The sequence below is a fragment of the Hordeum vulgare genome, chromosome 3H, assembly GCF_904849725.1.
Source record: "Hordeum vulgare subsp. vulgare chromosome 3H, MorexV3_pseudomolecules_assembly, whole genome shotgun sequence".
NCBI lineage: Eukaryota > Viridiplantae > Streptophyta > Magnoliopsida > Poales > Poaceae > Hordeum > Hordeum vulgare.
In genome coordinates, this window is record NC_058520.1 from 305,673,664 (window position 1) to 305,700,710 (window position 27,047).

The window sequence follows — 27,047 nt, forward strand, 5'->3', positions numbered from 1 at the left end:
AAGATGTCATATTTATACGCAATTTTTAAAAATTTGACGATTAAATTATTTTTTATCAGACAAGTAAGCACTTACTAATATGACAAGTAAGCGCAGCAAATGTGGTAATTGTGAGAAAAAAAAATTGTCGAAACATGTCGACATGGGATCTAGTTTTAAAAATTTCGTCGAAACAAAGTCAACAATGAAAACGGATTATCGATCGAATTAACGGTTTAACAGATAAAACTTTTTAAATTTCGGCCATTTAAAACGAATCTGATGACATCATTGCATGCATGCATATAAGAAAACACACAAACCGTTGCACTGGATGTGCACGGTGAGGTACTTCTAGATAGAATTTATCTTAATTAATTGGACGTTGCTATGGAGAGTCCACGCGCTATACGGATGGGTACATCGGTCGTCAGATTTGGAAAGCCATGTCTCTGTCGGTCCCCACCACCATGTGCTTGAAAAGGCAAGTTCATTCTCCTCCTCGTTGCCACATCCTGAAAAATCCACCGCAGAAATAAAGCAACCTCTGCCTCACATGATCCTGCCCCCTTTCTCACTCACCCACAACCAGAAAACCCGACCTCCTCACCAGCGTTGATCTCGCAACTTTTTGTTCCCACCCTCAGAAGCCGCCGGGCGCCATGGCCTAGCTTCTGAGAGCTCCCCTTCCATAGAAAAAATCAGAGTGAAAAAGATCAAAAATAAATTAAAAAATCATGGGGCCTCCCATAGGAAAAATAAAAATTAAAAATCATGGGGCCTAGCTTCTGGGAGCTCCCCTCCCATAGGAAAAATTAGAGTGAAAAAGATCAAAAGTAAAGCAAAAAATCGTGGGGCCTGAAAATCTTTCATCCTGATCAGGCAAAAGTTCTTGAGACTGATAACAATTCAACTGTCAAAGCTGGACACAATTCTTCAAGTGAACAGCAAAACGTAAACAAGGTGTTCCCATGTTTATAAAATTCTGATATTCAACAGCCTTGCCTAATTGATGTCACTATGGTCCCTCCATATCATATTTGCTGTTAGACTACCCACAATGGGAGTAACATAAGTAATAACATAGATGCCACCTAAACAAGAAATATGATGTTGCAACTAATTAATGAGAAGAGAGAGAAATTGAGTAACTTAGCATGTTACTCATACTAGGAGTAACATAGCGGATAAGCTATAGGCTAATAAATGAAAGGCTCAATGTTACTATTCTTATATTACTATCCACTCTGGAGGTAGTAACTTAGACTAGTAACATATATATGTTACTACTCTATGTTACTCCCCATTGTGAGTAGTTTTAGTATCTTTGTGATGTTGGGTATGTCTTTTGGCCCATACTCCAACACACAGGTGTCGTCCCAGTTTTGAGTATTGTAAACCATGTATATGATGCAGTCATACCTGAAAAAGAACAAGCATTTTGATGTTCCATTGGTCTAGTTTTAATGAGGAAAAAACAGGCATTTTGTTATGTACTCAAAGAAAAAAACCTACCATGAAAAGAATGTCTAAAAAACAAGATCACATATGGATTTTTAAAATCTACTGTTGCTAAAACTCCGTTGTTGCCAAAGCGCTATTTGGGAGTGAACATTTAGTATCCCATCCCACACAATAGTCCTGCCACTCCTCATTGGCAATTATGGCTAGGCAATATAGGCCCTTGTTGGTGTGTGGGCGAATTGGTTGGCCGTGCTTAGGTGATTTCTACTAAAAACGAGAGTGGGGTTTGGGCGCATGTAGGCAACAAGGGTCGGTGGCTACGCGACATAGCACCCGATGGATGTGTGGGCGAGTTGGTTGGCCGGGCTTAGGCGATTTTTGCAAAACGAAAACAAGGATGGGGTGTGTGTATGTAGGCAACAAGGGTCATGGGCAAGGTGACATAGCACCCAGTGGTGTGTGTGGGCGAGTTGGTTGACCGTGCTTATAGGCGATTTCTACCAAAAACCGGAGTGGGGTTTGGGCGCTTGTAGGCGACAAGGGTCAGTGGCTAGGCGACATAGCAACCGATGGATGTGTGGGCGAGTTGGTTGGCCGGGCTTAGGCGATTTTTGCAAAAACACAAGGGTGGGGTGGGTGTATGTAGGCCACAAGGGTCGATGAGCTAGGCGACATAACACCGAGTGGTGTGTGTAGACGAGTTGGTTGGCCGTGCTTAGGTTATTTTTGCAAAAGAAAACTAGGGTGTGGTGTACGTGTATGTAGGCTACCACGGTCGATGGGCTAGGCGACATAGCACCCGACTGTGTGTGTAGGCGAGTTGGTTGGCCATGCTTAGGCCATTTTTACAAAAAACGAGGGTGGATTGTTGGCGTATGTAGGCGACAAGGGCCTATGGTCTAGGCGGCATAGCACCTGGTTGGTTTGTGGGCGAGTTGGTTGGCCAGGCTTAGGCATTTTTTGTAAAAAAAATGAGGGTGGAGTGTGGACGTATGTAGGTGACAAAGCACCCGGTGGTGTGTGTAGGCAAGTTGGTTGGCCGTGCTTAGGCGATTTCTACCAAGTACAAGGGTGGGGTGTTGGTGTATGTAAGCAATTACGATCGATGTGCTAAGCGACATAGCACCCAGTTGGTGTGTGGGCGAGTTGGTTGGTCGTGCTTAGGCAATTTTTATCAAGAATGAGGGTGGGGTGTGGGCATATGTAGGCGACAATAGTCGATGGTCTAGAAAACATAGCACCTAGTTGGTGTGTAGGCGAGTTGGTTGGTCGTGCTTAAGCAATTTCTACCAACAACAAGGGTGGGGTGTTGGCGTATGTAAGCAATTACGATTGATGGGCTAAGCGACATAGCACCCAGTTGGTGTGTGGGCGAGTTGGTTGGCCGTGCTTAGGCGATTTTTACCAAGAACAAGGGTGGGGTGTGGGCGTATGTAGGCGACAATAGTCGATGGTCTAGAAAACATAGCACCTAGTTGGTGTGTAGGCGAGTTGGTCGGTCGTGCTTAGGCAATTTCTACCAACAACGAGGGTGTGGGTGTGGACGTATGTAGGTGATTACAGTCGATAGGCTAAGCGATATAGCACCCGGTGGTTGTGTAGGTGAGTTTGTTGGCCATGCTTAGGCCATTTTCTACAAAAACAAAAAAGGTGGGTTGTGGCTGTATGTAGGCGATAAGGGCCGATAGTATAGGCGACATCGCACCCGGTTGGTTTGTGGCCGAGTTGGTTGGCGAGGCTTATGCGATTTTTGCAAAAAAATTAGGGTGGGGTGTGGACGTAACTAGGAGACAAAGCACCCGGTGGTGTGTGTAGGCAAGTTGGTTGGCCGTGCTTAGGCGATTTTGTAATGCCCCAGATGTAACCCTTGCCAGATTTGGAAACCCTTTCCTATTTTGGATCATGATTTCAATGCTATGTGAGTTATCATTTCATGTGGTCATTTCATGTGGCTTCGTTTTGTGTCATCACCTTTGCATCATGGCATTCATTGCATTCATGTCAATTCCATTGTGGTGATGTTGTTGCTTGATCCATCATGAGTGGAGTGTGTTGTGTTTGATGTGGTGATATCTTCAAAACATTGTTGCTTTCAACTAGGTTTCAAAAACCCCTTCTTCTTTATTTCTTTGAGCTGATGTTTAACTTGCTCAAAACCTGTTTTAAAAATGCTGTTCATTTTGTAGTTTTACCTTGTGTTTGAGGGGTACTGTTTTGGGGTTTTTAAAACTTAAATGAATGGGAGTTTAAATACAAAAACATCATAGTTATTCTGTTTTTGCATTTAAATTAGTTGCTCCAAAAATCAGTGTTTTACTTTATTTAAATAGGGCATAATTCCCTCATGCCCCAGGTGTTATTAATTTTATTTTTCAAAACCCCGTGGTGCTCTGGGTATTATGAATGATAGTGGTGTTTATTTTAATAGGGAAAACCTTTTCTTTTATTTGATTTAGCCGGGCTCCAGAGAAGCCCACGTGGGCCGGCCTCCTCCTCCTCCACCTGGACCTCACCTCCTTCTTTCCCCGCGCGTAGCCCACTCCTCTTTCGTTCTTCTTCCCCTGACGCCGTCTCTCCCATCTCTGCTTTCCGTCAAAGCTCGAGAGAGAGAGGGATCGGGCACGCCGTCTGCTCCTTCCCTCTTCCCCCTATTTAACCTCGGCGTCCATGCCGCTACGGTTCCCCCTCTTTCCCCATCGCGCCGCCACCACCTCTTCTTCCTCCTCCTCCATCTCTCCCTCCCAGGTAGGTCTCTGCAGGTTCACAGAGTTGTCCCGAGAGAGCTGTGAGGTCGCCGCCATTCCCTTCCGCGTTGCCGTCGTCTTCGACATCGACGGGCATGTCCAGGACCTCGGGGTAGCTCCCGACGTTCCATTCTCGGCGCTAGGGGCTCCGCAGGGCCGCCACAGGGACAACCTCTTCTTCCCCTTCCTCGCCGCCGTGCTGCTTTGCCATGGACGTCCTCAGATCGACACCGAGCGCCTCCCCAGCCTCTTTTTCCCCTGTGCTCCTTCGGTGACCCAAAGTGAGCCTGCGTCTCCTTCCCCTTCCCCTGTTTTCCGCGCGTAGCCGCGTCCTGTGAAGATCGCCGGACTTTTGCCGGAGTAGACTCCCTGTGCTGACTTGTGTGTGTGTGTGTGTGTGTGTGTGTGTGTGTGCAGTAGAACAGAGGGGCTGCTCAAAACAGCATGCTTCCCCTCTGTGGTAAGATCCCTTACCATAGCTCAGTGGAACCTAGCCGCGCGTCTTCCCGCGTGTTCTGGGTTCGAGTCCCCTAGCGGGCGCCATTTCTTTTTCGTTGTTTTCAACAGTAGCACAGACGCGCTAGAGAGGGCTTAGCCTGCATATTTCCCCCTCTCTGGCAGGCGCGATGTAGTAGCCCGGTGGTGTGTAGGTGTTGTTGCACTAGAGAGGTTGTGGGATCGACTCCCACGCCCACCCCCTTTTATTACATGTTGATTTCATTTCTTTTCTCTCTTTTCCTTTTGCTGCTTAGTATTGTCTTGTTTCTTTTAAAAACCAGGGTGTTGTTTGGTTTGTTTTATTCCTTTGAGGCATGAGTGTGTGTGGTGCTCATGAGTGTATGTGTGTTCCCTTGTGAGTATATGTGTGCACTTGTGAGTGTGTGTGTGTGTAGATGGAGATGTGTGTGTATGTGTGTGTGTGTTACACACACATACTCGTGCTAGTTTGCACAAGCACATGAGTGCGCATCTCCACCTATAGTGGGTGAATCTTTTGTGTGTGTGTAGTGTATGTGTATGTGCATGTGAGTGTGAGTGCATGGGTGCATATGCACTTGTGCATGAGGGCCTAACCCCTCATGCTTGCCACTATGGAGTGGTTGTTGTGAATAGTGTTGATGTGTGTGCATGTGTAGATGTAGATGATGCAATGTGTGGTAGTTGCATGTGATGTATTTCACATATTTCATATTGGATTCCATGTGGTATTTATTTCGAGCTAGATTGTGCCTTGATGTTCCATGCAAGTACCCATGTATGGCATATGGATTTGGGGTAGAATTATCCCAGGAATCCATTGGTGGAATCAGATTTCACTTTAGAGCAACTTCATAAACTGTCATTTTTCTATCATGATGTCATGTTTAGAGATTTGTATTATGTAGTGCTTTGACCCTATGAGGATGAATCCTTGATGTGGCAGTAGTGGGTGAACCCCTCTACAACATGGGGTCTTTGTTTTGTCGATAGGATTTTGTATGCACCTTTTGTGCCTTGTCAAAGTTGGCACTTGGCTGAAACTGACAGCTTGGTGAAAATCTGTGATTTTCACTGAGTCTGAGAATCTGTTGTTATTTTCTTCCCTTGTTGATTTGGTTGCACAAGCTCATGTGTTGGGAATCAGCCCATGCAACAAACTAAAGTTTGTGAGATTCTGTGTTTGTCTAGCTCCCTGTTAAATTTCATGCTTATACACTTCCTGTAGATATCATTTTGGAGGCTGCCAAAATGCTTCAGAGCATAAGCAGCTGGTGATAATCTGAGATTTTCACTAAGTCCCAGAATCTGTTATTTTTGTCCAAGTTTGTGACCATAAATCTTCTCATGTGTGACTCCTATGTATAAACTTCTTGCACATGCTTGTAGAGCTTTTGAATGGCTTTTGCCTCATATCTTGTTTGGCTCATTTGGGTGGCTGTAGGTACTTTAAATGTTATGGGCAAACTGCTATGATGCTGTTAAAAATACATTGCATGTTTTAGTTGTTTTGAAGCTTGTGAGGGCATTATTGATGGTGTGGTGTGTTTCCATGCACCACCCCACTTGTATTTGATTGTTTGCTCTTGTGTCAACCTGGTAACACCAGAGGAGTGCCATTGGAGTGTGCTTGTGGTTGATTTGAACCGTAGGACTCCATATCTTGTTTTGCAGTTTCCGGTTGATCCGTAGCTCCGTTCTCTACGTTCTTTATATGTTTTTTACTTCATTTTCTCGTGATGCACATGTTCATTCCATCTTCATGCATGTCAAGATAACTTAATATGACGTTATGTCCAAAAGTTTATTGACTCAATTAATGCATTTGAAAGTGACTAGAATAGTGATGCATGCTTTCTTCTTCACTCATGCATCATAATGTTTGTTGCATCATGTTGTGTTGGTGTTCATTGGCTGTTATTTTGTCTTGGGTAGCATCGGGAACGGAGAACGAGTACGTGGATTCTGGAGAGTAAGTGCAGGAAGATCACAAGCAGTTCCAAGCTGAAGACATCACACGCAAGATGACCGTGACCTTAATACCGTATCTAGCTTTGTTATGCTTAGAATCACGTTTCCTTCGATACATGCTCGCTGCCTAACACTTGAAATAAATGCCTCCTGACATTGCCATGAAACCCAAACACCTTCCTCTCCAAGCAAATGTTGTTTGGCTAAGTAGGCTTGCTGAACCTCTAATGAGTAGCTTTGCTAGTTGCAGGTGCCAGCTATCTCATGTGATAACATGAGTATTTTGATATCATTATGTTTAAACTGCTATTTAATTAATGCATCTATAAACTTGGTAAATGACGGAAGGCCTAGCCTTTTGCTGGGTGATTTGTTCTGTTGTTGTCGCCTTAGTTTCGGTTACCGGTGTTTGATTCCATAACTGATCGCTCCTAACACGTTCGGGGTTGTTATGGGAACCCCCTTGATAAATCGCGTAGTGTTAAGGCTTGTCTGGCAGGACCCAACATTGGTTTTAGTTTCCTAATCACCTAATAATAATTTGCATAGGGAATAGCTACCCTGAGGATTCAATCAACAACCCGGGCTAGTGCTCCTCATGAGTGTTGGTCCAAACTAGAGCACTGTGCGGGGCCAACTCAGGGCAACTTGAGTGATTTCTATCAGACCACTGTACGCGTCGCTTATCCGTCGTGTCCTGAGACTGAGACACGTGGCTCTTATCGGGGTCGTTGACATGACGGGAGGTCGTGCTAGATTTGTCTTACCTTAGGATATATCTTGCGTATAGGAATCCCGGTGAAACTTTGGGTCTCCTCAAAGTTGAGGTTTTCCTCTAAGGAATACGACGAGATCACGAGATTCGTGATAGAGGATTAGTTTGCGGCCCGTGGCAGTTTGTGATGGATTAGTTGGAGCACCCCTGCAGGGTTAAATCTTTTGGAAAGCCGTGCCCGCGCTTATGTGGCAAACATGGATAATTTGTTAACATCCGGTTCTAGACAACTTAATGTAACTCTAATAAAACTGCCAACTGTGTGCGTAACCGTGACTGTCTCCTTCGAAGACCTCTCTTCGATCGGGAACACGGTGGGGTTATGTTTGACGTAAGTAGGTGTTCAGGATCACTTAGTGATCATCTAGTCTTCGACCGCTCGTGCAGGCCACCATATCAATTACTCTGATCATCGTAAGTTAGCCACCATATATGCTAAGGTTGCTGCAAACTTATACACTAAACCTCCCTCACCTAATAACTTGAGTAGATTCGTTACCAAGGTCATCCGATTGCTGAGTCCCCGTGGCTCACAGTTTACTACAAAAGCCCAACAGGTACAGGTACGCCCGACGCAGGAGATCCTGATGGCACCCAGCTGACGTGGCAGTATGATGAGGAGTCTGACCGACTGTACGTGAACTATCCGGAGGACTGAGGCTGTGGTCGTGATCGTGGGCAACCATGCGGGATGTCATAGTTCTTCTTTACTTGTTTCATGATATCATTATGTTATACTATGTCAGATGGCAAGTGTATGCCCTACTTGTCATTCTTCAGTTATGTAATGTTATGATTATCTCGCTTGCCAAACGTTTAGATGTGCCTCTTTCCCTTTTGGGGCATCGCCCCCAAAATAGGAAAGGGCCGCATTTTAGTCGTTGCAAGTTGGTAATCAGAGCCTTACGACCATAGGAGCCTTTGTGTGATCGAACTTGGCCGAGTCGAGTCTAGTAAAATGTTTTGAGTTTTAGTTATATCGGAGAGTAGGTTTCTTTTTTCTCCTCTTCTATGCTCTAGTGAGGTTCTCGACTTAGGAAATATTAATTCTACTCCTCTTCTCGCTTAAATTTTTTTGAGGATCACGCGAGTATTTTGAAATCTATATGATATCGATGTGGCGGAGTTCTGTCTTGGTGCCTCGTTTCTGACTTGATTTCTTCCGGGGAGTTGAGCTCCAGGGGATTCTTCCGCCATCGCCATCATTCAGATTTCTTAGTATCTCAGGATGGAGGATGTTCGTAATTGCTTCAATACTAGTTGTGACGAGAGGAGTCCCGCTTCCCCAGGACTGGTGCAGAGAGTTCCGGAATTTTCACCACACTTTGTATCATTGTGATCATGAGGGTCTGTAGTAGATGAAGGTCCGAGATTCTGGTTATGTGTTGACGGATGTGATACACTGGACAAGTTAGTATAGGAGTGGTGTGCCATATTACTCCTTGTATCTGTGTACCAGATTGCATGACCAGATATTTCGGGAATTCATAGGTGGGATATCAGGTAGTGACTTATAGGACAATCTTCCTACAGATGCATGATGTGAGGTTGGGATTCGACATTCAGTGGGTTCGTTTGTTCACGGTCGTCTTACAGTGGTTCTCGTTGTGTCTTAAAGAGTCCTTGTAGCTTGCTACGACTCGGGGACGCTTCGTAAGTCGTGTGCACTGCCTTGCATAGGATGGCTATTGTAAATTCAAGCCCGTGTGATCATATCCACGAAGATATCAGATGAAATCTCGATCATACATTTGTTCCGAGCAGTTCTAGCTCATACTTGGTTTGCAAGTGGTTTTTAATCAAAATTTTGTCGACAGTCACTTCGAGGAAGCATTCTTACTATTTTGTTCGAGTACAATTGCTAATATTCTTGTTCAAGATATTCCTGCCTTTTTGATTCAGCTTTACCTTCAATTTTATTTTCTGGTCTAATGTGTTGTCCGTCTTCAGGATGGCTCCACCAACTCGTCAGAATCCAGGTCGCGAGGGCACTGATGCTCCGCCACCACCACCTCCGCCTCCTCCGCTGCCTCCTCCTCCTCCTGCAGAGGTTTGGCAAGCGATGATGGCTGCAACAAATGCTAACACTCAGATGTTAATCCAACTGTTGCAAGAGAGGACAAATCAGCAGCAGGGCAATTTCAACCATGGTGGTAATCAGTTTGCATCTCTGAGTCAATTCCTGGCAAACCAGCCGAAGACCTTCACGTCGTGTGATCAACCGTTTGACGCTGAGGACTGGATTTGGGACATGAACAAACACTTTGAGTGCAGCAATGTCCGTCCAGAGGACTTCGTCAAGTTTGCAACGTTTCAGCTCAAGGGGCAGGCAGCAGTTGAAGGACTCCAGGGGTGGCAGATTGATTAGTTGGGATGAGTTCTGCAGAGATTTCAGGTCCCACTATATCCCGTCTAGTTTTGTGGAGGAGATGCGTGAGATGTTCAGACACTGGAAGCAAGGTGGTTCCTCTGTGTACAAGTACAATGTCGAGTTCCACGAGCTGGCCTGATATGCCTTGCAGGACATTCCAGATAAGAAGAGCAAGATCTATCAGTTTAGAGGTGGTCTGAAAGAGGACTTGCAGCTGGCCCTCGCCTTGCACGATCCTGATGAGTTTGATAAGTTCTATAACTTGGCTCTCAGGGCTGAGGCAGCTTTGCTCAGGGTGGAGAATTCGAAGAAGCGTTTCAGAGAGTCCAGTTCGTCTCCCTCAACTCAGGTGGTTCCGAGGCAGCAGAAATATTGGGTGTCTCCTCCTCCTCCTCGGCACACTCAGCAGTTCAAGCAAGCAGGTGGTCGTGGTTCTTCCCACCCACCCAACCTAGCTTTCCAGCAGAGGTTTCAGCAGCAGAAGCAAGGGAATCCTCAGACGCAGTTCCGTCAGCCGGCAGATGTTACTTGTCACAAGTGTGGGCAGAAGGGTCACTATGCCAACAAGTGCACCTCTCAGCTCCATCTTCCGCCTCCTCCTCCAGGCAAGCCTCCAAGCAATGCTATGGTGAAGTTCAACCCCAGGTCTGCGAGAGTCAATATGGTGAATGCAGCTGAAGCAAAGAACTCCTCAGACGTGATTATGGGTAATCTCCTCGTTAATGATATTCCTGCTAAGGTTCTGTTTGATTCTGGTGCTTCTCATTCATTCATGTCTAGAATGTTCTTTTCCGAGCATGATTTTGATTCTGAGTATTTGAGCAAGGCGTTGCGTCTGGTGTCACCCGACACTCTTCTCAGCGCCAACAAAGTGGTTCAGGATGTCACTGTCAAGATGGGTGATTATGCTTTTTTGGCTTCTCCTATTGTCCTTGGCAACTCCGATATTAATTTGATCCTTGGGATGGATTGGTTGGCCATGAACAAGGCGTCGATTGATTGTGAAGCTAAAGAAGTGAAGCTAACTCATTCTTCGGAGGACGTGATTATATTCACAGCGCGAGATGAGACAGTCCGTCTGTTTTCCTTGAATGAGAAGGGTGAGATCTCTCCGATTTCGCAAGTGCCAGTGGTCTGCGAATATGAAGATGTGTTTCCGGAAGAACTGCCAGGAATGCCTCCGCACCGAGTAGTTGAGTTCGTAATTGAGCTTGAACCGGGTACTGAGTCTATGTGCAAACGCCCGTACAAACTGGGTCCAGAAGAGCTGAAGGAGCTGAAGAAACAACTTGATGAGCAAGAGCGTCTGGGTCTGACCAGACCTAGCTCATCTCCTTGGGGCTATGGAGTTCTTTTTGTCAAGAAGAAGGATGGTACAGAACGACTCTGTGTCGATTACCACCCATTGAATAAGAAGACGATTAAAAACAAGTATCCACTTCCTAACGTCAATGAGTTGTTCGAGCAATTGAAAGGGGCTAAGATCTTCTCGAAGCTTGATCTTGGAATGGCTTATCATCAGATTCGCATTCGCGAAGAGGACATTCCAAAGACTGTTTTTAGAACAAGCTTTGGCTCGTATGAGTATACATTGATGTCTTTCGGTTTGGCCAATGCTCCACCGACCTTCTGTCGGATGATGAATTATATCTTCTCCCCATTCAAGAATGAATTCGTCTTGTGGTATCTTGATGACATTCTGGTCTTTTCAACATCTCAGGCTTGTTCTTGATAAGCTAAGGGAGCATAAGTTCTATGCTAAGTTTTCCAAATGTGAGTTCTGGTTGAAAGAAGTTGTCTACCTTGGGCACATCATCTCTGCCGAGGGCATCAAAGTTGATCCGTCGAAGGTGCAGGCCATTGTTGAGTGGGAGACTCCGCAAAATGTGAAGCAGCTTCAAAGCTTTCTCGGGCTTGCAAGCTATTGTAGAAGATTCATTGAGAATTTCTCCAAGATTGCTAAGCCTCTCTCAAGTCTTCTTCAGAAGGGTGTGAAGTATGTCTGGTCTCCAGAGTGTCAGTTGGATTTCGACACACTCAAAGAGAAGCTCATTTCTACTCCAGTCTTGGTTCCTCCTAATGACTCCAAACCTTAACAAGTGTTCTGCGACGCCTCTCTTCAAGGTCTTGGTGCAGTGTTGATGCAAGACAAGAAAGTGGTAGCTTATACCTCGAGGCAGTTGAAGCCAAGTGAGAAGAATTACCCCACTCATGATCTTGAGTTGGCGGCAGTGGTACATGCTCTGATGACTTGGAGACACCTCTTGTTGGAAAGAAAGGTTGAAGTGTTCACCGATCACAAGAGTCTCAAGTACATCTTCACCCAGCCTAACCACAATCTTCGGCAAACTCGTTGGGTGGAAATGCTCCAAGATTTTAATCCGAGCGTTGAGTACACTCCAGGCAAAGCTAATGTCATGGAAGATGCTTTGAGCAGGAAGGCTTACTGCAACAATCTCATTCTTAAGCCTCTCCAGCCCGACCTTTGTGAATCTTCCAGAAAGCTCAACCTTCAGTTAGTACCTCAGAGATTCCTTGCAAATCTTCAGATTTCTCCTACCTTGGAAGACCAGGTCCGACAAGCTCAACTTCTTGATCCAATGGTGAAGAAAGTTAAGATTGGCTTAGCAAAGGGAGTTCCCAAATATAAGTGCTTCAGTGTTGATAATAGAGATACATTATTCTTTGAGGACTGTCTTATCATTCCGAAAGGGGATCTCAGAAAGGTTATCATGGAAGAAGCTCATAACTCTCTTCTCTCCATACATCCAGGAAGTTCCAAGATGTATCAGGATTTGAAACAGACCTTCTGGTGGACTCCCATGAAGCGTGAAATTGCTTAGTTCGTAAATGAATGTGATGTATGTCGAAGGGTGAAAGCAGAGCATCAACGTCCATCAGGTCTTTTTCATCCATTACCCATTCCCGAGTGGAAGTTCCACCATATTGAGATGGATTTCGTCACCGGGTTTCCGAAGTCCAAGAAGGGTAACGATGTCATCTTCGTCGTCATCGACAAGTTGAGAAAAGTAGCTCATTTCCTTCCAGTTAAGGATTCCATCTCGACAGCTCAGCTTGGAGAGCTGTACACTTCGAGGATAGTCTCATTGCATGGCGTTCCAATGCTGATTTCTTCGGATCACGGAAGCATCTTTACTTCCAAGTTCTGGGACTCATTTCAGTCTGCGATGGGTACTAAGATTCGATTCAGCACAACCTTTCATCCTGAGACTAGTGGGCAAGTCGAGAGAGTCAATCAGGTCCTCGAGGATATGCTGAGAGCCTGTGTCATTTCCTTTGGCATGAAGTGGGAAGACTGCCTACCTTTTGCCGGGTTCTCTTATAACAACAGCTATCACGCAAGTTCAGGCAACGCTCCGTTTGAGATTCTCTATGGCAGGAAGTGTCGTACCCCGCTCAACTCGTCAGAGACTGGCGAGCGTCAGATTCTTGGGAATGACTTGATCGAAGAAGCAGAAGAGATGTGTCGTGTCATTCGGGATAATCTGAGAGCAGTGCAGTCCCGTCAGAAGAGCTACTATGATAGCAAGCATCGTGACATGTCTTATGAGCTCGATGACGTCGTCTATCTCAAAGTGTCTCCTATGAATGCCACTCAGCATTTTGGCATCAAAGGCAAGCTTGCTCCTTGTTTTGTTGGGCCTTTTAGAATTGTTGGCAAGAGAGGCGACCTTGCTTATCAACTAGAGCTCCCTTCAAACTTCGCAAATGTGCATGACGTGTTCCATGTCTCTCAGCTCCGGAGATGCTTCAAGACTCCCGAGCACACAGTTGATCTTCAGGATATCGACCTTCAACCCGACCTATCCTATCGTGAGCATCTAGTTGCAGTTCTTGAGACGACTGAGCGCAAGACCCACAATAAGTCAATCAAGTTTCTCAAGGTGCAGTGGTCACATCATTCCGATAAAGAGGCCACTTGGGAGCGCGAGGATCACCTCCATTCCGAATTCCCAGAGTTCTTTCAGTCCTAGATCTCGGGTCGAGATCTTCTTGTAGTGTGGGAGGGTTTGTAATGCCCCAGATGTAACCCTTGACATATTTGGAAACCCTTTCCTATTTTGGATCATGATTTCAATGCTATGTGAGTTATCATTTCATGTGGTCATTTCATGTGGCTTAGTTTTGTGTCATCACCTTTGCATCATGGCATTCATTGCATCCATATCAATTCCATTATGGTGATGTTGTTGCTTGATCCATCATGAGTGGAGTGTGTTGTGTTTGATGTGGTGATGTCTTCAAAACATTGTTGCTTTCAACTAGGTTTCAAAAACCCCTTCTTCTTTATTTCTTTGAGCTGATGTTTAACTTGCTCAAAACCTGTTTTAAAAATGTTGTTCATTTTGTAGTTTTACCTTGTCTTTGAGGGGTACTGTTTTGGGGTTTTCAAAACTTAAATGAATGGGAGTTTAAATACAAAAACAACATAGTTATTCTGTTTTTGCATTTAAATTAGTTGCTCCAAAAATGAGTGTTTTACTTTATTTAAATCGGGCATAATTCCCTCATGCCCCAGGTGTTATTAATTTGTTTTTCAAAACCCTGTGGTGCTGTGGGTATTATGATTTGTTGTGGTGTTTATTTTAATGGGGAAAAACCTTTTCTTTTATTTGATTTAGCCGGGCTCCAGAGAAGCCCAGGTGGGCCAACCTCCTCCTCCTCCACGTGGGCTTCACCACCTTCTTTCCCTGCGCGCAACCCACTCCTCTTTCGTTCTTCTTACCCTGATGCCGTCTCTCCCCATCTCTGATTTCCATCAGAGCTCGAGAGAGAGAGGGATCGGGCATGCCGTCTGCTCCTTCCTTCTTCCCCCTATTTAACCTCGGCGTCCGTGCCGCTAGGGTTCCCCCCTCTTTCCCCATCGCGCCGCCACCACCTCTTCTTCCTCCTCCTCATTCTCTCCCTCCCAGGTAGGTCTCTGTAGGTTCAGAGAGCTGTCCCAAGAGAGAGCTGCGAGGTCGCCGCCGTTCCCTTCCACGCTACCGTCGTCTCCGGCGTCGGCGGGCATGTACGGGGCCTCGGGGTGGCTTCTGACGTTTGATTCCCGGTGCTAGGGGCTTTGGAGGGCCACCACAGCGACAGCCTCTTCTTTGCCTTCCTCGCCGCCGCGCTGCTTCGCCTTGGATGTCCTTAGATCGACACCGAGTGCCTCCCCTGCCTCTTCTTCCCTTGCGCTGCTTCGGTGACCCAATGTGAGCCTGCGTCTCCTTCCCCTTCCCTTGTCTTCCGCGCGTAGCCACGTCCTGCCAAGATCGCCGGAGTTTTGCCGGAGTAGACTCCCTGTGCCGACTTGTGTGTGTGTGCGATAGAACAGAGGGGCTGCTCAAAAGAGCATGCTTCCCCTCTCTGGTAAGATCCCTTACCATAGCGCAGTGGAACCGAGCCGCTCGTCGTTCCACGCGTTGTGGTTTCGAGTCCCCTCGCGGGCGCATTTTCTTTTTCGTTGTTTTCAACAGTAGCAGAGAAGCGCTAGAGAGGGCTTAGCCTGCATATTCCCCCTCTCTGGCAGGCGCGATGGAGTAGCCCAGTGTTGTGTAGGTGTTGTTGCACTAGGGAGGTTGTGGGATCGACTCCCACTCCCACCCCCTTTTATTACCTGTTGATTTCATTTCTTTTCTCTCTTTTCCTTTTGCAGCTTAGTATTGTCTTGTTTCTTTTAAAAACCAGGGTGTTGTTTGGTGTTGTTTTATTCCTTTGAGGCATGAGTGTGTGTGGTGCTCATGAGTGTATGTGTGTTCCCATGTGAGTGTATGTGTGCACTTGTGAGTGTGTGTCTGTAGATGGAGATGTGTGTGTATGTGTGTGTGTGTTACACACACATACTTGTGCAAGTTTGCACAAACACATGAGTGTGCATCTCCACCTATAGTGGGTGAATCTTTTGTGTGTGTGTAGTGTATGTGAGCACATGAGTGCATGTGTATGTGTATGTGCATGTGAGTGTGTGTGCATGGGTGCATATGCACTTGTGCATCAGGGCCTAACTCCTCATGCTTGCCACTATGGAGTGGTTGTTGTGAATAGTGCTGATGTGTGTGCATGTGCGTAGATGATGCAATGTGTGGTAGTTGCATGTGATGTATTTCATATATTGCATATTGGATTCCATGTGGTATTTATTTCGAGCTAGCTTGTGCCTTGATGTTCCATGCAAGTACCCATGTATGGCATGTGGATTTAGGGTAGAATTATCCCAGGAATCCATTGGTGGAATCAGATTTCACTTTAGAGCAACTTCATAAACTGTCATTTTTCTGTCATGATGCCATGTTTAGAGCTTTGTATTATGTAGTGCTTTGGCCCTATGAGGATGAATCCTTGATGTGGCATTAGTGGGTGAACCCCTCTACAACATGGGGTCTTTGTTTTGTCCATAGGAATTTGTATGCACCTTTTGTGCCTTGTCAAAGTTGGCACTTGGCTGAAACGGACAACTTGGTGAAAATCCGTGATTTTCACTAAGTCTGAGAATCTGCTGTTATTTTCTTCCCTTGTTGATTTGGTTGCACAAGCTCATATGTTGGGAATCAGACCATGCAACAAACTAAAGTTTGCGAGCTTTTGTGTTTGTCTAGCTCCTTGTTAAATTTCATGCCTATACACTTCCTGTAGATATAATTTTGGAGGCTGCCAAAATGCTTCAGAGCATAAGTAGCTGGTGAAAATCTGAGATTTTCACTAAGTCCCAGAATCTGTTATTTTTGTCCAAGTTTGTGTCCATAGATCTTCTCATGTGTGACTCCTATGTATAAAATTCTTGCACAGGCTTGTAGAGTTTTTGAATTGCTTTTGCCTCAAATCTTGTTTGGCTCATTTGGGTGGTTGTAGGTACTTTAAATGTTTTGGGAAAACTGCTATGATGCTGTTAAAAACAGATTGCATGTTTTAGTTGTTTTGAAGCTTGTGAGGGCATTGTTGATGGTGTGGTGTGTTTCCATGCACCACCCCACTCATATTTGATTGTTTAATGATGTGGTAACCTGGTAACACCAGAGGAGTGCCATTGTAGTGTGCTTGTGGTTGACTTGAACCGTAGGACTCCATATCTTTTTTTTGTAGTTTCCGGTTGATCCGTAGCTCCGTTCTCTACATTCTTTATATGTTTTTTGCTTCATTTTCTCATGATGCACATGTTCATGCCATCGTCATGCATGTCAAGATAACTTAATATGAAGTTCTGTCCAGAAGTTTATTGACTCAAGTAATGCATTTGAAACTGACTAGAATAGTGATGCATGCTTCCTTCTTTAGTCATGCATCATATTGTTTGTTGCATCATGTTGTGTTGGTGTTCATTGGCTGTTATTTTATCTTGGGTAGCATCGGGATCGGAGAGCGAGTGCGTGGATTCTGGAGAGTATGTGCAGGAAGATCACGAGCAGTTCCAAGCTTAAGACATCACAGACAAGATGACCGTGACCTTGATACCATATCTAGCTTTGTTATGCTTAGACTCACATCTCCTTTGATACATGCTCGCTGCCTACCACTTGAAATAAATGCCTCCCGACATTGCCATGAAACCCAAACACCTTCCTCTCCTAGCAAATGTTGTTTTGCTAAGTAGGCTTGCTGAACCTCTAATGAGTAGCTTTGCTAGTTGCAGGTGCCAGCTGTCTCATGTGATAACATGAGTATTTTGATATCATTATGTTTAAACTGCTATTTAATTAATGCATCTATATACTTGGTAAATGGCGGAAGGCCTAGCCTTTTGCTGGGTGATTTGTTCCATTGTTGTCGCCTTAGTTTCGGTTACCGGTGTTTGATTCCATAACTGATCGCTCCTAACACATTCGGGGTTGTTATGGGGACACCCTTGATAAATCGCGTAGTGATAAGGCTTGTCTGACAGGACCCAACATTGGTTTTATTTTGCTAATCACCTAATAATAATTTGCATAGGGAATAACTACCCCGAGGATTCAATCAACAACCCGGGCCAGTGCTCCTCATCAGTGTCGGTCCAAACTAGAGCACTGTGCGGGGCCAACTCAGGGCAACTTGAGTGATTTCTATCAGGCCACTGTACGCGTCGCTTATCCGTCGTGTCCTGAGACTGAGACACGTGGCTCTTATCGGGGTCGTCGACATGACGGGAGGTCGTGCTAGATTTGTCTTACCTTAGGATATATCTTGCGTATAGGAATCCCGGTGAAACTTTGGGTCTCCTCAAAGTTGAGGTTTTCCTCTAAGGAATACGACGAGATCACGAGATTCGTGATAGAGGATTAGTTTGCGGCCCGTGGCAGTTTGTGATGGATTAGTTGGAGCACCCCTGCAGGGTTAAATCTTTTGGAAAGCCGTGCCCGCGCTTATGTGGCAAACATGGATAATTTGTTAACATCCGGTTCTAGACAACTTAATGTAACTCTAATAAAACTGCCAACTGTGTGCGTAACCGTGACTGTCTCCTTCGAAGACCTCTCTTCGATCGGGAACACGGTGGGGTTATGTTTGACGTAAGTAGGTGTTCAGGATCACTTAGTGATCATCTAGTCTTCGACCGCTCGTGCAGGCCACCATATCAATTACTCTGATCATCGTAAGTTAGCCACCATATATGCTAAGGTTGCTGTAAACTTATACACTAAACCTCCCTCACCTAATAACTTGAGTAGATTCGTTACCAAGGTCATCCGATTGCTGAGTCCCCGTGGCTCACAATTTACTACAAAACCCCAATAGGTACAGGTACGCCCGACGCAGGAGATCCTGATGGCACCCAGCTGACATGGCAGTACGATGAGGAGTCTGACCGACTGTACGTGAACTATCCGGATGACTGAGGTCGTGCTCGTGATCGTGGGCCAGCATGTGGGATGTCATAGTTCTTTTTTACTTGTTTCATGATATCATTATGTTATACTATGTCAGATGGCAAGTGTATGCCCTACTTGTCATTCTTCAGTGATGTAATGTTATGATTATCTCGCTAGCGAAACATTTAGATGCACCTCTTTCCCTTTTGGGGCATCGCCCCCCAAAATAGGAAAGGGTCGCATCTTAGTCATTACAGATTTCTACTAAGAACGAGGATGGAGTGTTGGCGTATGTAAGCGATTACGATCGATGGGCTATGTGACATAGCACCCCGTTGGTGTGTGGGCGAGTTGGTTGGCCATGCTTAGGTGATTTTACCAAGAACGATGGTGGAGTTAGGGCGTATATAGGCGACAATGGTCGATGGTCTAGACAACATATCACATAGTTGGTGTGCAAGCGAGTTAGTTGGTCGTGCTTAGGCGATTTCTACCAATAACAAGGGTGTGTGTGTGTGGGCGTATGTACGCGATTATAGTCAATAGGCTAGGGACATATCATCCGATGGATGTGTAGGCGATTTGATTGGCTGTGCTGGCTATTTCTACCAAAAATTAGGGTGACATGTGGGCGTATGTAGGCGATAAAGATTGATGGGTTAGGCGACATAGCACCCGGTGGGTGTGTGGACAAGTTACTTGGTCGTGCTTAGGCGATTTCTACCAAAACGAGTGTGTGGTGTGGGTGTATGTAGGCGACATGAGTCGGTGGGCTAGGCGACATAGCAACCAGTTGTGTGTGGATGAGTTGGTTGGCGGGGATTAGGCCATTTTTTGCAAAAAAAGAGAATAGGATGTGGGTGGATGTAGGCGACAAAGGTCGATGGCCAGGCAACATAGCATCTCATGGGTGTGTGTGTCTAATAAAAAATAAAGGACAAATAAAGCCCACATAAGATCCCTTTTTGTGGCTGCTCGAGGCTTTTGTTTAGGATAAAAATGTGTCAAATTCCTTACTTATGTAGTTTGTGGGTCTTTTTTTGCATGAATCCCTACCTAAGGCATGAAAAAATGTTGTGAAAAAATAGAAAACAACAAAAAAATGCATGGTCAATACCTCGTCATCGTGTTGATTTGGGGCATCATCCATCTTCAAAACTGCCGTGCCAGGGGTGGTGGAAAAGATGTTGTTCCTAGTTTTCATTATTTCTGTTTGTCTATATAAAAAGTAAAAAAGAATGGATTATTTTCATGACTTCTACACTAAACCAGTTTCTCATTTATTTGCATGAGTGAAAAATCTACCAAATTAAGTGCATGCTAAATTTACATAAGTAATTACAATGTATAAAAATCCATTCTATTATCTGCTAAAAAATGTAACAAGTAATTTGACACGAGAGACTATGCAGTGCTTGCTAACTGCTCATACATTTTTGGCCAAAACAAATGCTAATATTTGAGATAGCATTAATTCAGCGAAATTACTAAGCATTAACCGCCAAAAGACACAGAAAATTGCACCACAAAATTACTAGACATCTACCTCAACAACAGGGAGACTTGCCACCGCAAAACTACTGTACATTACCCGCAAAACACATAGAAACTTCCCGCGCAGCCTAGTGAACATCAGCAGCAATTTCACTGAAAATGCCCCACTGTCAGTGGTAGCATTGCCTACTTAACATGAACCCTGGTTGATAAACTTGCGTACTCCAGGAAAAAAATAAATTCTACAGAAGTGTGCTACCAAAATGCTACAGATTTGCACACAAAAGCTGAAAAAATGCCCACAGTACCTTGACATTTGCCTACCTATTGGTGGAAAACAAACATGCAGCATACAAAACACCTTATGTGCGATTGATTCCTTACTTGCGGTGCATTACATAAAAAATCACGCGAGAACCTTTCTGCTTGCTACCGTCTGCCATCAAAATCAAAAACCGTTTTTGGTTGGTATTTTGCACACGGGCTTCATCTGGGGCATCTAATCCCCGTCGCCTTACTCTTTCTGTCGGCATCCCCACCGTCCCCATCATTCCCCTCCCCACTAATGCATATAGATGATGCCACCACGTTGGCAAAGCAACACAACTTGACGCCATGACACCATTATTCACGACAACCACACTTATCTGTATGTCGTGACACTGCTGTTTATGATAACCACACTGATCTGAAGCACGCTATGACGCTGTTGTTCCAACCAAACTTGCCCTCCATTGCTGCAAACAATTCCTACTCATGTTGGGCATACGTTTTTGTAAAACTTGTCTCCTACTAGATATACTAATACTGCATAAAGTGCCTAAGACGTTGAACAAATTTGCCTACATCCATGTGAACTTACTAAAACACACCGCCACCCCTCCTTTATATTAACAACATGCATTGCGTGCTACTACGAATTGCCTACTCATGCCTTCCTCTGAATTGTGACGCGCTACACACCTTGAACCTACAGTTTCGACAGTGGAATCCCACTCTGTTCGATGGTGCGCCACAAAATTGAGACAAAATTCATGTGGATGGTGCGGGGTTGCACGCGGGCTCGCAGCGCGTCGACTACCCTCTCGAGCGACACACCTGACTCCCCCCAACTACCCGCTCCCCCGCTTGTCACTGTAGATTGATGATGCCACCGCATCGACAAAACCCTCCTGTCCGTGTTCATGAGCGGAGATTTTCAAAATTGGAGATGGTTAGGGCGCTCAATAGCTTACCTTCTCAACCCCAGGGGACGTGGCAGATCGCCACCACCCCCACCATCGTCCTTTGCGTCGTTGGCATCCCGCCCCTTCTCCTTGCCCCGACTTTGGTCACATGAGCGGGGTTCGCCTCCGCATGGTGGATGGTGCTGACGAGCTCGTCATTTGTACGTGCTCCGTCGCTTGAATCGTCCTCGTGGTTGGGCTCGCACTGGCGGCGGACACGGATGACATAGGAATTTTGTGGGAATGTGAGGAGGTTGAGTGGGGAATGGAGACGACGGCTAGGTGGGCGCGTTTCCCCCGAGATTTTGGATGCGCCATAAGCCCATAACACACCGCTTTCCTTTTTCTTAGTTTGAAACCGCCCCCACGTGTCGCGATCATCAAGTGATATGGGCGGGTGTGGTGTGGTGCGGACTCTCGCGATAACCGGAACGCGCCCACGCATCGCTCAACATTAAGGTAATTAATTTTAGGGGCACACAAATGCCTCCAACGGCTCTCCCACCCACGCTCCTCCGGCGCCTGCAGCCACCACCGCTGTTGCCGCCGCTGTCCTTGGTCCCTCCCCTGGTCGGCCGCACGGTCCCTACGCTCCCGGATGCTCTCCAAGGTCTCCCGAGAACCCACCGGGGTTCACTTGGCCTCGTGTTGTGTCTCCCTCCCTGGTCGGCCGGTCCGCGGCAGATTTGGATTTGGATTCGGATGTCCTTTCGTCTCATGACCCAATGACGTCTCGCTCCTACACCGTCCTGGCGTCCCCAAGGTCACGGCTGCATGCCCAGCACACCGGCTGGAGTCCCCTAGTGTGCGTCGCCTCCGCTTTGTTGTCCCCTCGCCATAGTCTATTGCGGTCGGCAGTAATGTTGCTCTCCGGCCTCCTCGCATGGCCTCAGATGCCGGGGCATGGGCTGTTGATTGGCTGATGCTCCCGCCTTCGCTCGTGCCTTCAATGCGTGTGGCGCATGTGCCCATGACGTGGTGCCTGGATCACGTGGCGCCCGCACCCTTAATGGCGTGCCCCGTACGTGTTGTGCCCGCGACATCGACCATGTATTCAAGTTAGGTCATGCCTGCGTGCCCTGTTCCCCGTCCCTGCGAATCCCTGCGGGGTTGCGCTGACCCGCGGCTGTTGGCACCCTCGTCAACCTTCAATTCTTCCCTGCTGCTGGCGCCCACGCCAACCTTCAATTTCTCCGGCTGGCAGGTGGCCAGGCCGCCCCGCTGGTGGCGTAAGCTCCCATCCTTCACTCCTGGTCCAAGGTAGTTGGGGGCTTCGCGGATGCATTCAAGTCCAACGCGTGCCGCTACTGATGTGAAGCAGATGCAACTAAGGAAGAGACCGTGTGGTATTGCCTGCTATCGATGCTGGGCCAAAGGCCATTACTCCGCCGAGTGTCGTGGCCCTATAAAATGCAGCAAGTGCGACCGCTTGGGACACAAATCCTGCGAGTGCAAACCAAAGATTTGTGCCAAGCTCCAACCTCGAGGCTGCAACGCTGCATCCCATAGGGGCTGTTTGGTTCCCAGCCTAAGGTTGCCACGCCTAACTTTAGTCATGCCACAATACCTTAGGCATGTGTTTGGTCATTGCCACATTTTTCTAGTTATATGGTCCACATGTCATACACTCAATTTTTTGCCAAATCTTGCCACACTTGTGGTGTCCATTTTGGTAGCCACATTTTTTGTGGCAGCCACACTTTGCCTAAGGTTAGTTGTGGCAAAGTTAGTCATGAACCAAAAAGGCCCATAGTCCGGATATGCCGCACTCCCTCGCGCCCCACTCGCATGATGCCGCTGCTGTCGCTGCCCCCTCCCTGGGCGCTTGGGCGACCCAGAGACTCATCCTCGCAAGTGCTTCACCACCTTCGCCGCCACTCTGACCATGGACTATCATGCCTCCCTGCTCGCCGACAACACAACGGTCCACTAGCTGGGAGGTTCCTGTCCTCGCGTCCACATCGATGACATCGTGGAGGAGAGACACGCCTTCACCCATGTCGGGAAGGAGATTTTCGAGGTGTCGTCACACTTCCTGGAGGAGTTTCTCGTCTGCTTCGTCTATTGCACGACCGCGATCGTTTGACGGTGACGCAAGGGAGGGTTAGACGGGGCTGCCTCGGCATCCACGTCAACAAGTGGAGGGCCAACGCTCACGTCGACATCACCAAGCTATCCTACCACGCCCACCTCTACCTCGACTATGTGGCTCTTCATGGATGGGATGAGGAACTCATCTTCGACCTCACCGGTGATGACTGCATGCTGCACTATATCGACACAACGATGACGCACAAGAAACATGCCTCGGCTGTCCGGCTATGGGCGTGGTGCTCCGACCGCACCCTCATCCCTCAGGTCAACTGGCTCTCCATCATCAAGAAGCATATGCGCTCTGTTTCCCATCCCTCTTCTGACGAGAAGGGGCGCACGGGGCTGTCGGGAAGAGTCATCGTCCACCCGGAGCAGATCGAGTATTTCTCCCCAGAGCCACCAAGTCCTTCCACTGCCGCCATGGCGTGGTGGATGGCAAGTCTGAGCGACTTGACGGGGCGCGTCCTTGTGCCCGTGATCATGGTCACAATCGCAGCGACGACGACCACGATGGGTGCCGCGACGATGAAGACGAGGATGACTTCCGTTGCCACGAGGAGGGGCGTAGCTGGGCAGCCGTGCTGTTCAGGAGTGGCTCGCGTGCTGCTCCACCAACAGAAGACCGAAGGCATGAAGAGAGGTCCTCGGATGGGTGTCGTGATGATCGGCACCGCTACGATGACCGCACGGACAGGTGGAGGGACCTTTCAGATCAGCGCTCGGTTGACCTAAGCCTGTTCCATGGAATCCCAAACGGGTGTGTCATCCCTACTTCAGGCCGTCGCCCGGTGCCCTCGCCTCCTGCTTCCCCCCATAAAGGGTCGGCTGCCAGTCGGGGTCGTCGATCCCTACGTCTACCTTGTCCGTCCATCGCTTCTCCGAGTCCCACCAACTCGGCCACCAATGTTGTTGGCCTACGGTGGCGGGATCACCTGCACCTGCGGCCCCTAAAGACCTTCTGCTAGCCCCTCGTGAAGATGGTGTGGGCACTCCTATTGCAGCTGCTCTAGAAGATCACTTGGCAACTTCTCCTGAAGCTGGTGCTGCGCCACCACTGTTCCTCGTGGCCAGCTTGCCAATCCTTCCATCCCCGCCTGCCCGTCCCAACACAGCCTGTAGGAATACCATGGCGGGCATGGACACCGTCGTGGGCAGTGGGGGCTTTACCATCAGGCACTCCAACGCCTGGCTCAAGAACATGGCAGGAGGCATGCCCATAGCAAAGATGGAAAAGAAGCTGATGTGTCGCCGTTTGGGGATCATCAGCGACGATGATCATCTAACCAAGGAGGCCATTGGAAAGTTTACAACTTTGTTCCATGGAAGGTTGCCGGCCATCCCTGTCGGTGTTCTCGGAATGGGGGTACCCAGACTTGCCTGCCTGTGGCCCAGGGCTGGCCCACTTCATCAAGATAGCACAACCGGGCGAGACACCACTCAATGCAAGGTCCTCGAGAGGGGCCAAGCCTCGCGAGGAGGAACATCATCAAGACCCGGAGGGGGCCTCATCAGGACCCCTCTGGAGCGGCGGATATTCCGAGGGGAGACTCGACCAAAGGAGTCAAGGATGACACGGAGGAAGGACATGCGAGCAGCAGACAGCAGGACGAAGCAGTTTCCCCTTTAGTGCAAAGGGGGAAAGGACGAATCGGGGTTCCCAAGGCATCTCGCAGGCGGCGTCATCCCTGAACCCGCCCCTGTAGCGCTGGCAGCCACTTTGTAGGCAAAGACTACCTTTGGGAAGGGGAGCATGTTCCCCTGTTCCCCTTCAAAATTGGGCGAAGGCCCTCGAATACTGTACTACTAGTTCATCCATCAATCTCCACGAGAGGCAATCCACCAAAGCAGGAGTAGGGTATTAACCTTCTCATCGGCCCGAACCTGGGAAACTGCTGTGTTCTGTGTCTCCCTCACCATCGAGTGAGTTCTCTGCCATCCCCAGCGAGTAGAGAGTTAGATGAGGCGAGCTCGCGAGAGATCTTCGTACACGCCATTGAGTTCGAATCTTTAGGGTTTTGCGGAGCCCGAAATTCGACATTTGGCGCGCCGGGTAGGGGGCGTGTCAAGGTTCCCTCCAAGCTCCGCCTTCACCAAGCTTCGCCGCTCCAATGGATGACGCTCGCCGGGCTCGCGCCGAGCGCCGCGCCACCCGCGTTGCTCAGATGGCGCTCGTGTGCCCCACCGGCGGCCGGTCACCATCGCCCATGGTGAACGCCACCACGGGCCCCGATGCTCAAGAACAACAAGGTTCCTCCCAGCCGGCTACCGAGCAGCCCGATGGACGCACCGCTACTCAGTCGCTCGTCCGGGCTTCCGGGTCGGCCTCGCACGCCCGACCGGAGATGCTGCGATTGCCGCCGAGCTGCTCCGCTACTGGCCCACCCCTGACCGCACAACGACTGGCTCTAGTGCCTCGAGGAGCTCGTCGCTGCTGCCGGTGATCCTGTGGTGCTCTCCTGCTCGTTTCGACCCCAACCGTCCCTGGCGAACGACGAGGACCAAGACGCGCCACCCCCAACTCCACGACATGGCGAGCGCCTCGAGCCCAGGCAGGAAGCACGTCCTCACGACCGGCCTCGCGAACCCAGGGCGAGGCCCGGAGATGAAGCAAGCTGTCAGGTGGTTCCTCGGCCACGCACCGACACGCGCGCTCCCGGCGCTGCCAATCCCGCGCCACGAGCGTGCCCCGCTCGAAGCAGACCCATTGGAACAACACGACCAGTTCACCCTCGCGCGCGCTGCACTCGTCAGGCCGGTGGGGTGCCTCACCATCACCCCTGATCTCTACCCAACTGAGTGTCCGTGCAAGTTCAAGTCCGACCTACCCCCACGCTACGACGGAACCGTGGACCCGGCTGAGTTCCTGCAACTCTACACGCTGGGTATCAGGGCGGCAGGAGGGGCCGACAAGTTCATGGCGTGCTAGTTCCCCATGGCGCTCAAGAGCCGCGTGCTCTCTTGGCTCCTCAACCTCCCAAGGGCGTCCATCACCTCCTGGGATGATCTACGCGAATGCTTCATCGCCAACATCCAGGGCACTTGCGACCGCGCTCACACCGTGAACGACCTGCGGCGCATCAAGTACCAGGAGGGGAAGACCCTGCACAAGTTCATAGAACGCTTCACGGCCATGCGCCTTAAGATCCCAAGGCGTTGGACGAGGCCATCATCTCGGCCTTCTCCGACGGAGTCACCGACCTCAAGACGAAGGAGGAGCTCGCCATGAGTGATGAAATGAGCACTGCACTGGAGATGTTCAACCTGGCAAACAAGTGCGCCAGGGCTAAAGAAGGTTTCCTGTTGCTCCTCGGGCCCCAGGCGGCGAAACCAGAAGAGACGAAGACCAAGGCCAAGGAGACAAGCGCAAGGCTCCAGCGGTGCTCGCAGCCGAGCCTGAGGTGAAGCACGGCCGAGGGGGAGAGCGTCCGTCAGGAGGGGGGGGGGGCAATGTGCATCTTCCACGGCACTAGCGCCATGATACCTCCGAGTGCCATGAGCTCTGACTAGTCCTTGCCGAGATCTTCAGCAGGCGCCACGGACGGGGAGACAGAGACCCCGCGCATGGCGGTGGTCGTAGTGGAGGCCGCTCGGATGACCGGGAGTCGCGTCAGGGGTGGCATGAACAACCTCATGAAGACCGTTGGCGCGGCCAGCCTCAGGAGGACC

General features: G+C 48.4%; 1 long non-coding RNA gene across 1 annotated transcript; it reads right to left on the reverse strand.

The window, feature by feature from the left end:
* Nucleotides 1-251: 251 nt before the first annotated feature.
* Nucleotides 252-21,590, reverse strand: LOC123443701. The gene is made up of 3 exons (XR_006630794.1): nucleotides 21,297-21,590; nucleotides 19,685-19,784; nucleotides 252-665 (listed from the first exon to the last, which is right to left on the reverse strand). It is a non-coding gene; the product is annotated as an uncharacterized LOC123443701 (long non-coding RNA).
* Nucleotides 21,591-27,047: the final 5,457 nt, after the last annotated feature.